At 36.1% G+C, this 13,457-nt stretch overlaps 1 long non-coding RNA gene across 1 annotated transcript; it reads right to left on the minus strand.

Moving 5' to 3' along the window:
• Positions 1 to 2,755: 2,755 nt before the first annotated feature.
• Positions 2,756 to 8,289, minus strand: LOC104881536 (uncharacterized). Its single transcript, XR_009467628.1, has 6 exons — positions 7,444 to 8,289; positions 4,903 to 5,058; positions 4,648 to 4,793; positions 4,486 to 4,573; positions 3,203 to 3,296; positions 2,756 to 3,094 (listed from the first exon to the last, which is right to left on the minus strand). It is a non-coding gene; the product is annotated as an uncharacterized LOC104881536 (long non-coding RNA).
• Between the last annotated feature and the right edge of the window lie 5,168 nt (positions 8,290 to 13,457).

Raw genomic sequence — 13,457 nt, forward strand, 5'->3', positions numbered from 1 at the left:
ATAAAATTGTACTTCTTTATTGACAAAATTGTTGGATTATGTTTGTCCAGCCCACGAGCCCATATATTAGGCAATTTTATATTTGGGTATTCTTTAAGCCCAAATATATATATATATATATATATATATATATATATATATATATATATATGTAAATAGCATTAGGGCTTTGGTATTAAGGAGAGAAGGGGAAGATCATGGTTGTTTTTTGGGCACTGTTTTAGGGTTCAAGGATGAAGGAATAGGTTCCTTGATCAACCTTTTTGGGAATTTCTATGGTATGTTTTCTCTCTGATTTCATTCTATTAATTGTTTTATAGGATGATGGATTCTCACCTCAAGCATTGAGATATTTATACAAGTTTTAAAAGTGGAGAAACTAGTGAGGACTTAATTATTGTATCCCTATTTTATTGAAGTGGAAGAAATTTTCTCTGTGGTTTTTTACCTCTATTTGAAGGGTTTTTCCACAGTATATTTGGTGTCCCATTTTTTTGGTTGAATGTTCTTGATTATCATTCTTTATTTTTGTTATGTTGTTATTATTGTTGAGTGGTGGTTATTATTGCAGAGGAATCTTTTAACGGGCAGGTGAATACTCTAGATCTCTCCCTTTATCTTCCCAACAAAAACAAAAACTTATTTTGTTTGAGCCATTTCCCAGGTTGCATGGCCTAACTTGGAGGAATTGATACCGGATGGCTATTTTTATCACCGAACTATGGCAAGGGCAATTTCCAGTGGAGTCCTTTTGCAGACTAAGAGTTCTGAATATGTGTGAATATAGAGAGATTTTGTTTGTCATTCCATCCGTTATGCTTCGAATATTACACTCCAGCAAGAAGCTGTGGTTCTGTGAAAGAGGCGGTCCAACTTGAGGGGCTAGTTGATGAGGAAAATCATTTCAAAATCTACTTGAGCTGAAATATTTGTGGCAGGAAAACTCTAAGCTAGGTCCTGATTTTCAAAATCTTGAGACTATTCAAATATGGAACTGTAACAACTTGCTATATTTGGTACCAGCCTCAGTGTCCTTGCGGAATCTCGCAACTCTAGACATATGGTCTTGTAATAAATTTGTTACCTGCCCTCAATAGCTAAGAGTCTGATGCAACTCAAAAATCACAAAATAGAGGGATGAGATATGATGGAAGTAGTTGCCAATGAAGGAGGGGAAGAAACAGATGAAATTACTTTCTGTAAATTAGAAGAAATGGTGCTCCGTCACTTGCCAAATCCCCAAGATGAAAATTATCTCTCAGGGCCTCCTGGCTACACCAAAGCTAGAGAGAGTAGAAGGGGCAGATGATGAGGGGCGCTGGAAGGATGACCTTGACAACACCATCCAACAGTTGTTGATAAAGGCATATGGTTCGTTCTGACTCATCAATCTTCATTTATCGTGACTTTTTTCTTATTGCACTAGAACTCCTACCAGGGAATTTGTTCAGTAGCTTAGAGTGATTGAAATTCTAGTGTAGCTGAACAAACCCTATTTTGGATCACCAAATTTATGTGTGCCCTTGTGGCCATGTGTTACAAAGATCCATCTAGCTAGAGGCCTATCCAAAACACATTCTGTTACCAATCCTAATAAAATATAGCCAATATCAATTATCCTTTTTTATTTTATTAGGGAACTTCCTCAATTATGGATCACTTGGTTTTATATCTATAGCCATAAGACAAATAATATCTAATATGATCTCAAACCATCTAAATATAAATTCACCAGTGTACTATTGACTTAAACCAAGCCATTGTCATGCCCATGACCTTTTGTAGTAAGAAACATTGCTAAAGCCGCTATTAATAGTAGAATCAAATCTCGGGTTGGGTTTTATGCGGGTTTGACATGGGTTAGCCTTCTAATTAGCTCAAGTTGCAACTATAATTAAAGGCACATCTGAACCTTCTTCTCAACCATACCTCGTAAGTTTTTCTACTATGTTTTTTTTTTTTTTTTATTCTATATTTCTTAAAACACCTAATTTCATGGTCATTCAAAACATCCATCATAAGCTTATATCATATGTGGGAAAAACTTCTTCAAGGTTTCTTGTGAGGCATATGTAGTATCAATTAGGTGTTTGGATTAGAGAGAGGGGCTTAATCGAAGAGGTTAAACGGAGAGGTTGCCGTGAATTTTTACCATCTACATCTATAAATTGACTACACACTCCCCAGGATCTACCTGTTATTACGTTTGCACCACTAGTCAGCATTACCTTACCACCTCTGAAACACCACACTCCGATCATGGTTTCCCTAAGAGCTACCAGCTACTGTAGATTTCATCTACTCTACTTGTAGCACCACTTATTGGGTCATTGCCATAGGCTTTGGTGATGCTCAGTGATGCGTGTAGAGGTCAACCCATTACTACCTCACAAACAAGGGATGAAGATTTTACAAAAATCTTCAGTGCATGAGTAACTTCCTGAAAGAAGCAATAACAGAATGCAAAATCAGCAATGAACATAATGAGAAAGATAGCCGAAATTGTTGATTCATCAACTCCTTTAGCACCTCCCATGGTAGAATTGCCACATGCATAGCCTGAGGGTAAAGCTAATACCCATGAATCTGTTTAATTCCAATGTAGTGAATTCTCTAACAAAATTGGATGGTAAAGGCATACAAACCAAACCCGAGGTTGAGGTTCAGAGATGGACCCCAAGTGATGAGTGAAAGTAAAGAACAAAAGTTATCTTGAAAAGCAAAAAAAATATTATCATTAATAAGGGTCCTGGATTTGCAGATTAAAGAAGCATTAAAATTAGCATAGGCACTTACATGTGACCAACTTGAGAGAATCACCTTCCATTAAAATAAAAGTTCAGAATTTGTTTATGCCTCATCAGCTAGCCTCACTCTCAATCACTATAAAATGACCTCCACTGTTACATGGACTACCAACTAATGTTTAGTTTATTACTGACCCTGACATGCATATCCCTAATTTGAATAGAAAAATAAAATTGGACTAAATATATTTAGTTACTTTTCATTGAATCAGAACAAGATAAATATCTCAAAAGGCATCTTACACATGAGAAAATGTAAGGCTAAAAAGTAGAGATAAACTATGAATCTGCATGGAGACAAAAAAGAAAAAAGGAAAAGGAAACAACTGTGAGATATAGTAGTGGAGTTTCTGATTAGAAGCAATTTATAGCTCTTTGAAAGTTTAGATACCTACCTGGAAACTTGACTAATGGGGTTTCCAATCATCAGAAATATTATGCTATCTATCTTGGATACCCATTATATCGAATACCATATCATGATCACCACTGTGGGCAGACAAAAAAAAAGCTGATAAGAAAATTTTGGAAAATTTTAACATGAGCTTGGTACTTTACTATATATAGCATAGAAATTAATCTTATCATTCATGACATCAAGACTAAAACAGGAATATATCTTCATGCATATAAGCTGCATGTAGTTACCAACAATAGGATCTTCTATTAAGCTACTATTTACCATCACATGATGTTAAAAAGCTTTAATCTATGAAAGGTTATTAGTCGGAAGTTGGAACCTCATCCATATTTATTCCTTATTTATGGAGCCTACATGAAGACCTAAAGATATATGGTTCACTTGTCACCTAAAAGCTTAAACTTTTAGCCCAAATTAGAAGCTTAATATGATATTAGAGCATGGTTTTGAGCCTTTTTATGATTAACTTCTGAGTTTGCCTTCATTTCGTTCTTTTGACAACTTCTAATCATGATTTTGATCCCATTTTTTAGTAACTTCTACAGACCATTCCTACTTGTTTTTCGACAACTTCTGAATATGGTTTTGATCCATTCTTCAATTTTCACAACTTCTAATCATGTTTCTGGGACAATTATTTGTTTTGTCTCCATTTGTTTGGCCTTTTTCAACAATCAAAAGATCAAACAATCCTTGGTGTTGATTGTTGATATCTTCATTAAAACAGTTCCTCGGCCTCCACAAAATCTTATTGCTATAAAATTAATGCCCTATTCTCTCAGCATCAATTTGAGAAAAGTAGAAAGACTAAAAGAGGAACATATTTTCCTATATGGGTTGTTGTAATTAAGTTGTCTATACTGACCAACAGGAGATTCTAATTGAGCTACTTTAGGTAATAGTGAATTGTGGTTGATTTGATAACTTAATCATAGCCGATATTGTAATCAATTCTTTGGGGGCAGTAGTATATATAGTGGATTCTGAAGAAAGGTAGACTTTTTTCTTACTTATCTTTTGAAATTTTTGTCTTTTAATTTTTATCCAATTACATATAGCAGATTATATAAGGAACAATTTGAAGTATTGAAACTTTCATCAATGAGAACAGTTGCAATTGATCTGGTAAATCGGTTAGCAGAATAGATATTATTTCAATGTAATTGAAATTCAACAAACATAGAAACCACCAGTATGATTCCAAGTTTACCAATTTTACTAAAATAGTACTCGGTATAAAGTATGATACCATAGTACCTGGAAGTTTATTAACTGAAGAACAAGATTTCTCAACATGACTGGGAGTAAGCTGAGTAACGCTTCCACCAATGCATCAATTATCATCCTGAACAGCCATCAAAAAATAAGGAGGGATATAATGAAACAAAGAATCAATACAAAGATGAGAAAACACCCAACATTGTTTCTCGAACCAACTCTCTTTCTCACATGCTGCTAACCGTTTCTCAACTGTTTCAAGCATTTCTTTCCAGATAAAACCTTCCTCTTTAACCTCGGCAACTTGATGCTCAATTTATTCAAGGACAAAAAACCATGGACAGCTCCTGCAACAAAAGGGATGTTACAAAAGCAATCAATAAATCATAAACATATCAGCAATATTAAACTTCTATATTATAAAAGTCTAATGGCAGACTCCATAGCATCAATTACATATTCCATTGCTCTATCTGCTTCTAGGACCACATTTGCCTTCCTACAAATCCCTTCTAGCTGTGAACTCTCTTCTAGCTGTGAACTCTTCTTTAGAACAAGCCCTTTCATTTTCCTTGTTTTCAGCTATTCCAACCAAGAAACTTCTACCTCAACCTGCACAATGAATTTACTTTTCCTTTACATCCTAGAACAAAATCCATCCCCATGTTGCATAATAAAAATATGTAACATAAGATCAAAATTATATAGAACTTCAAAGTTGATATTTTGCATCCATCAACCAAATGAGACCTAGAAATGCATGTTTAGAATTAGCATATGGAACTCAACCATTTGCAGAGTACTTTTTTCCAAAACATTCCATTCACCAAAAACATTAACCAATTCACAGGAATTTTCCAAATTCTGCTTGAAGTGACTCATGTATAGATGGATGGGTTGTAATGGCCAAGGATAAAGCCATTATGTAATACAACAAGGTCCAATATGAATCCAGTTCCCCTGTAAATCACATTCTTTTACATTGTACAGTGGTCAGGGTCCTGTGGGAGATCGTCCTTGCCTTGTTTGGGGCTCAGTGGGTGTTCCCAAAGACGGTTAAAGAGGTGTTATTTTGTTGGAGGGGCCCTTTTGTGGGTAAAAAGAGGAAAAAGATTTGGAATTCCATCCCGTTGTGTATTTTTTTGACGGTTTGGAAGGAAAGAAATAGGCTAGCTTTTAGAGGGGGTTCTTTAGCTATTCAGACACTCAAGAATTCTTTTGTATGTAGTTTGTGGAGTTGGGCTAGGGTGTATATGGGAGAGGAGTCCTCTTCGCTTTTAGGCTTCTTGGAGTGGTTAGCAGCTCCTTAAGGGCTGGTGAGGTTGTTCTGTTTATGCCTTTTTTGCTTTGTGGATGCTTTGTATACTCCCTGTATGCTTTGTGGCTTTCCGCCCTTTTTTAATATATTTTGTGCTCATTTATAAAAAAAAAATATGAATCCAGTCCCCCTCCACTCACATATCCCACCTTTATCCTTATAAGCTCCATAACTCAAGCAAGGAAGCGGGGTTAATGAAAAATAAATTAAAAGATAAGATGAAATAAAAGGATGAAATGCCATTAGGCTTTTGCTTGATCTATTAATGGGAATGGAATACATAGTACCCTGCATATGTAGAAGAGTCTTATAAGGTTCCCTTTATTTTGCTTTATTTCCTTCTTTTTTTCTTGACAGCCCTCTAGCCAAATGTGAGATTGATCTTAGTTATTATGTTTTATAATTATGTAGAGTTCCATTTCTCTACAATTAACAGTGTGATTGGGTCTTTTCAATTACTTTAGATGCCTCTTTAGCTGTAAGTCTAATTGCCATATCAGCATGTTGCTTGTTCCATTCTCAAATCTGAAAATCTGATGCAAGTTTTTCTATATTAATAAAATAATATTAAATCATATATTGTCTATTAAAGGAGAGAAAAACTTCTAACCATATTTGGATTTTAGAGTAATTTTTCAAAAGGAAAACTGAAAAATAATGGGATTAACTTCTCAAGACGAACTTAATAAATCACATTGCTTATATGTTTCAGCTTGTCTTTCGAGTTTGCTCTCACTTATAACTCGCATCACACAACAAAAAACCCTCCCAAATTCACTTTGATACTGGTAATAGCCTACACAAAACACATGTTGAACATGAGGAAGTGAGACTACCATCTTCTAATCTTTTTCAAGATCACCACCAAACAACCTCAGGGAGCAACAACCACATAGCCACATAGTTACTAAGAAACCAAAACCTTAACCCAGACAATCACATTGCATCCAAGTTCTGTATGGCCTATCTCAAAAATCAAAACTCTAAACCCACCCATTTCCAAAAGAGAATAGAAAACACTAGCCCAAACTCCATATCTCTCGGTTTTGAAGGAAGAGAGCTGTTGCAGGGAAAGAGCAATCAGAATTACTGAAAACAGAAATCTCCACTGAAGATGGCCTTGAAAGGAGGAGTTGGTTTATGATTTGATGAAACTAGACATAGTCATAGAACTGAAGTCCGAATTAGTTAACATCTGTGGCATCTGTGGACCAAAAGAAATGGGATTTGGTGGTGAAGGATGTATCTGGAGCAGCTGAGGATGATGGCAGGAGAGATGTTGAGAGGGTTTGAAAAGAAGGGGCAATGAAAATAAGAAGTATCAAGATGTGGTGTTTGAGAGCAGATATGGGCCTTTTATATTTAGGCACTTATTAAGAGCATCAATATTAGACCAAACCAAAGGTTATGCTTATTAAAGAGGGTCAAGATTGGGTCCTCTGTACAATTCATCCCCTTTCCTAAAGATCAAGATTGGAGCCTAAGTCATCAAGGATATAATTTTTGTAGTAGTGCATTCATTCATATTACAATGACAATCATTTTAAGCTACTAAAAATATTTCTGCTAGGAAAAGCATAGCAATGGATAGAGTGCCCTGGTGCCTAACTAGCAAACACATGAGGGAAATGATCATTATAAACGTTCATGGAAAGCAAATTTGGAGAATTGGTACATACCATGCAGCTGTATAAACAACTTTTGAATGGTGGTATTGAGGTCACCTTCCCAATGCCATTCATTATCTGCCACATCTACTCTCTCTAGCCTTGGTGTGGGTTGAGAAGCCTTGAGAGAAAACTTTCATCTTCGGGCATTCTTCCACTACCAGATGGTCCAAGGATAGGAATGTGAAAGTATAGCCTCCTGAACAGAAGCTTGTCAGGTTTGCTAAACAAACAAGTGCAATGTGTTCTAATTTGCAAAAATCAATCTCCTCTGTTGCTTCGCCTCCTCCGGAAACTACTTCTTTTATCATATCTGATCCACCTACTTTGAGGTTTTTGAGTTGCACCAGACTTTTAGCTGTTGATGGTGGTAGCAAATTAACCAGAATTCCACAAGACCATACATCTAAAGTTGCTAGGTTCTGGAATGTCACTGAGTTTGGTACCAAACTTATCAAACAGTCACAGTTGCATACTTGAAGAGTTTCAAGATTTTGAAAACGAGGGCCTCGTTTGAAGTTTTCCTTGCACAAATGCGTCAGCTCAGGTAGGTCGTGCAGTTGTACTCCTCTTAACTTAGCAAGTGCCATGGCATGACTTTCCTCATCAACAAGTTCTTCAAGCTATACAACCTCTTTGACTGAACCACATCTTCTCACATTGAGCTTTTCCAGATTATGTAACGTATGAAGCATAAAGGATGGAATTGCAGCCAAATTATCTCCATATCTAAGTACATTCAGAACTCGAAGTTTGCAAATGGACTCCACTGGAAATTGCTCTTGCTGTATTTCTGTGGCGCTATTACTATCCAATGTCAATTCCTCAAAATTAGGAAATGCAACCTGATATATCCCTCAAACAAAAGGCATGGCAAAACTAATACAACATGTGATGTTGTTTATATATGAAAGTGACGATGGGCACGGTGGGTAGCAATGTCTTAAAGATTAGGAGTTCCACTAGGACTATTGAAGGAGATGAAATGTTAAATCACTTAGCAATAAAGTCACATTTTATAGGTCCATGAAAGTTGGAATCATATTGGCAAAATAAGTTCAATTGACTGCATAATCGACTGAGGAAATCCTTATGCTTACCCTAGTAATACGGTATGATGAAACTTGATTATACCCTATATTTTAGGTTCAATTTTCCTTGTTAATTTGGCAAAAAAATATATGTAAGGCCCAGTTTGGAATCTTTTTTAAAATAGTTATAAAAAAATAGCTTTTGAAAACAATTTTATGCTTTTTTCAAAAACAAAATTAAGTTTGGAAACTAAATTCTAAAAGACAGTTTTCTATTTTAAAAAAAAAAAAAAAAATGTTTGGTTAACTTATTAGAAATGGTTTTATAAACCAAATAAAGAAAAAACTCGTTTGGAAGTTAGTTTCTAAAATTGAGAGTTTTCTTTTGATGATCAACATGATCAAAATAAATAATGTATAGATTTATAAAATTAAATTTTTTAAACATAAATATGTACTTAATTAAAACATAAAAATTACACGCATCCATTTTTAAATAATTTCATCCTTCTTCAAAACAAATCATTATAGCGTAGACATTCAATTTCAAAATTTTTATTCACACATGCAAATGATAAATTGACCAAAATTTCAGCCGCATTTTGCTTCATTTATACTATTTGACAAAAATGTTACTTGAAAAATATCTATATATAATTCATTGCAATTAATAAATAAGCATAAGAAAACAATGGCCCACATACAATAGCCCGGATTTCTATTAGCTTCAAGAAAAATAGCAAGACTCAGCAGCAACTATGGTTCAGATATGATTCAAACATTTCTTGATTTGCTTTCTATTTTCAATCAATACCAATTCAAATCATATCAAAGCCTCCACCCAAAGATTTAATAGCGCCACCTCTGGTTGTTGGTGAGAAAAAGGTAGAAAAGGACTATACCCACGCTTAAGCTGATGATAGTCTCACTTTTCTTGGATATTAACATAAAACTCAACACTTCCTTTCCTCCCATTTCTTTTCTTAGCAAGCAAACACTAAAACTCAAGTGAAGCAAACAATAACAAATCAAGATATCACAAAAATGAAAGCATGTCTTGAGAAACAAAAACTGTAATGCATTTTAGCAGAAGTGGTAAGAGTTCTAAGGCTGTAAGCTGTAAAAGTGAGGGACAACATTTGAAAATTTTACATGATTTTTTTTACAAAAATAAAATAGAAACAAAGACAAAAGATAAAACTGAAAATACTTCAAAGAATGGGATTTCGAGAAAATGGGAGTTGAAGGATGAGAAAAACAAAAGATTAGAAAAGGAGATTCAAATTCAATCTTTTTTGGAGTGAAAGTGCTTTGAAAAAACAGAGAGAACAAAAAAAAAAAAAAAAATGTTTTCAGAAGTAAAAATATATAATTTTTCCTGCATTTTCTAGGAAACCAAACAAATTTGAAGATGCATTTTGATGGAGACCCACCTCCCGATGCTCAACTCAAAAACCATTTCATGATGTATTTTTTTCTATAATTGAGATCTGTGAGGACCTTCACAAGAACTAGGCTGAAGAACAAGAGGTTCTGGTGTGTTCTTTTGTTCATGTTGTTCTCTTGTTCTTAGAACAGTACCAAAAATAAGAAAAAAGAACAACTGAAAGATGTTATCTGAAAACACCATGTTTTGGGAAGAGTTTCCAAAAAACCGTTTTCCAATCTTCTTCCAGCCAAACCTGTTTTCCATCTAAAAAGGGTGTTTCTATTTTTTAGAACAGTTAACAAACAGGGCCGCATGAAGGTGTGTGCAATGATTGGACTTCAAAATAAGAAACGGGTTGCCTCAAGCCCTAGAATGCTCAAGATTTACAGTTAAAGCTACGCCATTTCTGTAGTAAAGGGTTCAAGCTTACTATTTTAGGGGGTCTTACTTGGTACCCAAAATGTAAAAATAAAAAATAAAAAAATAAGAAAGATCTGATCAGATGACTAAGTCTAACCTTACAATTTTGCAATCCATTTCCTTCAGAACATTTAGAGCAGTCATTTGACAATTCAAAGATTTGATATGAATTTTCTCAAAGAGATGAAACGATCAAATTGATGTAACTGATGTTGTGTATTGTCAAAATATTGTGTGAATGACCGAATACCTTGGCCTTGAGTTTTGTATATTATATATAGACTTTACAAGGATACTTTACATGGAAAGTAAATAAAAGCAAATAAATTCCAGCATGATTCTAGCCCTATACATGTAAACTATAATCTATCAAATAATATATGCTAACTATACAGAATAATAAATGGAGAAATAAGGAAACAATTGTGGGCTAAAAATAAGGAAAGAAGGGTGGACAGCAAAGCTGTCCTTTGACAGCCCCCCTCAAATTGATGCAGGTTGATCAACAAGCATCAATTTGCTACTTAGCAAGCAATGTCGATGATGAGGGAGAGCCTTGGTGAAGATATCAGCAATTTGTAAGTCAGTGGAAATATGTGGAAGAGTGATAACACGAGCTTCAAAGGCTTCACGGATAGAGTGACAGTCCACTTCAATATGCTTTGTGCGCTCATGATAGACAAGATTGGTCGTGATCTGAATAGCGCTTGTATTATCGGCATGTAGAGGTGTAGGATCGATCTCAGAAAAATCTAACTCCGCAAGCAAACCTCGAAGCCAAATGATTTCAGAACAAGCAAGAGACATCGCCCGATACTCAGATTCCGCAGATGACTTAGAGACTCTATCTTGCTTCTTACTTTTCCAAGATATTAATGCATCACCTAAGAACACACACCAACCAGTGATGGAGCGACAGGTATCCGCACAACCAGCCCAATCAGCATCACTATAAGCAGCAAGGCGAGTAGAATTGCCTGTAGGGAAGAACAAGCCACGAGTAGAAGTGCCTTGAACATAGCGTGTGATCCTACGAATAACAGCCAAATGAAGATGACGAGGAGTCTGAAGGAACTGGCTGACTTGCTGTACAGCAAAAGAAATGTCTGGTCTAGTAAAGGTGAGATAAACAAGGCTACCCACCAACTTTCTGTATAAACTGGGATCAGCAAGTAAGTCGCCCTCCTCTTTGCGAAGCTTGACATTTAATTCCATGGGAGTATCAACAGAAGTAGCCCCTTGTAGACCAGCTGTAACCACCAAGTCACTCGCATACTTATGTTGATTGAGGGAAATACCAGAGTGACTATGATGCACCTCAAGACCAAGAAAATATGTGAGAGACCCAAGATCTTTCATATGAAAGGACTCGGAGAGATGAGTTTTGAGCTGACCAAGTAAAGCAGAATCGGAACTAGTGTTCACAATATCATCAACATAAACCAAAAGAACAACAATACCCATGTTTGATTTTCGAAGAAACAAGGAAATGTCATACTTGCTCTGCCTGAATGAAAATTTTAATAAAGTGGTGCGAAATTTATCAAACCAAGCCCTCGGAGCCTGTTTGAGACCATAAAGAGAGCGACGAAGCTTACACACATGTGAAGTCGGAGAGGGAAACAATCCCGGGGGTGGCTTCATATAAATACACTCTTTAAGATCCCCATGAAGAAAAGCATTTTTTACATCCATTTGATGTAGTGGCCAATCACTGGAAGCAGCAAGAGCTAGAATCGTACGAACAGTAGTCATTTTAGCCACAGGAGCAAAGGTCTCTTCATAATTGACACCATATTCCTGATTATTTCCAAGTGCAACAAGCCGAGCTTTGTAACGATCCAAACTTCCATCAGATCGGACCTTGACTGAGTAAACCCATTTGCAACCCAGAGGAATAATAGTGGGAGGACAGGGCTCAATGTCCCAAGTGTGATTGGCCTCTAGAGCGGCAATTTCTTCCTGCATAGCTTGTCGCCAACAATCATGCTTAGCAGCATGTGAGTAGCATGTGGGAATATCAAATTTGGACAATGAGCAGTAAGGGCTGAAATAGAATTGCCAGAACTAGAAGAGGGAAATCCATACCTATTCGAAGGTACAGACACTCGAGAAGAGCGACGTACTGAAGGTGCTGCAACTGATTGCATCTGGAGCGTGGTAGGATCAGATATCGGGTGAGCCACCGAAAGAGACTGTGGGCGGGAGCGTCTCGTATACACAATACCTGGTTGAAAGCGAGAGCTGACTGGGTGAAGATCTGAGAACTGTTGCTCAAAGGAGGGAAGGACCACAATAGAAGAGGATGACACAATAGAAGAGGATATAGGAAAGAAATGTTGATTTTCAAAGAAAATAACATTCCTAGAAATACGTATACGATGTAATGTAGGATCATAGCAAACAAATCCCTTTTGACACATATTATATCCTAAGAAAGCACATCGAACATATTGAGCAGATAATTTATGTCGCTCATGAGGAGGTAAATGAACAAAGCATACACAACCAAAAATACGAAGGTGATCATAACTAGGTTGCTTAGCAAATAAGCGGAAATAGGGAGACTCCATATGTAGGACTTGAGAAGGTAAACGATTAATCAAGTGAGTAGCAGTTTTTAGAGCCTCTACCCAAAACATGGATGGAACAGAAGATTCTAACAAGAGAGTACGTACCACATCTAAAAGATGACGATTTTTGCGTTCGACAACTCCATTTTGTTGAGGAGTAGAGGGACATGAGCGTTGATGAATAATACCCTTAGAAGCCAAGAATGCTTGAAACTCAGTAGACAAATACTCACCACCAGAATCTGTGCGTAATGTCTTAATAGAAGTAGAAAATTGATTGTCAACATACGCTAAAAACTCAGTGAAAGTACGAAAGACCTCAGATTTAGAGCGAAGAAAGTAGACCCAAGTAAATCTGCTATGATCATCAATGAAAGTCACATAATATTTAAATTTCTCATGTGCACTAATCGGGGAAGGTCCCCAAACATCACTATGGATAAGATCAAAGCAGTGAGATGCTCTACTTGCATGCAAAGGGAAGGGAAGAGTTTTACTTTTACCAAGTTTGCAAGAATCACACTCGAGAGATAAAGAATAACGATCCTTATTACCAGGTAAATCAGAGTTCAA

The sequence above is a fragment of the Vitis vinifera genome, chromosome 14 (genome assembly GCF_030704535.1).
Source record: "Vitis vinifera cultivar Pinot Noir 40024 chromosome 14, ASM3070453v1".
Taxonomy (NCBI): Eukaryota; Viridiplantae; Streptophyta; class Magnoliopsida; order Vitales; family Vitaceae; genus Vitis; species Vitis vinifera.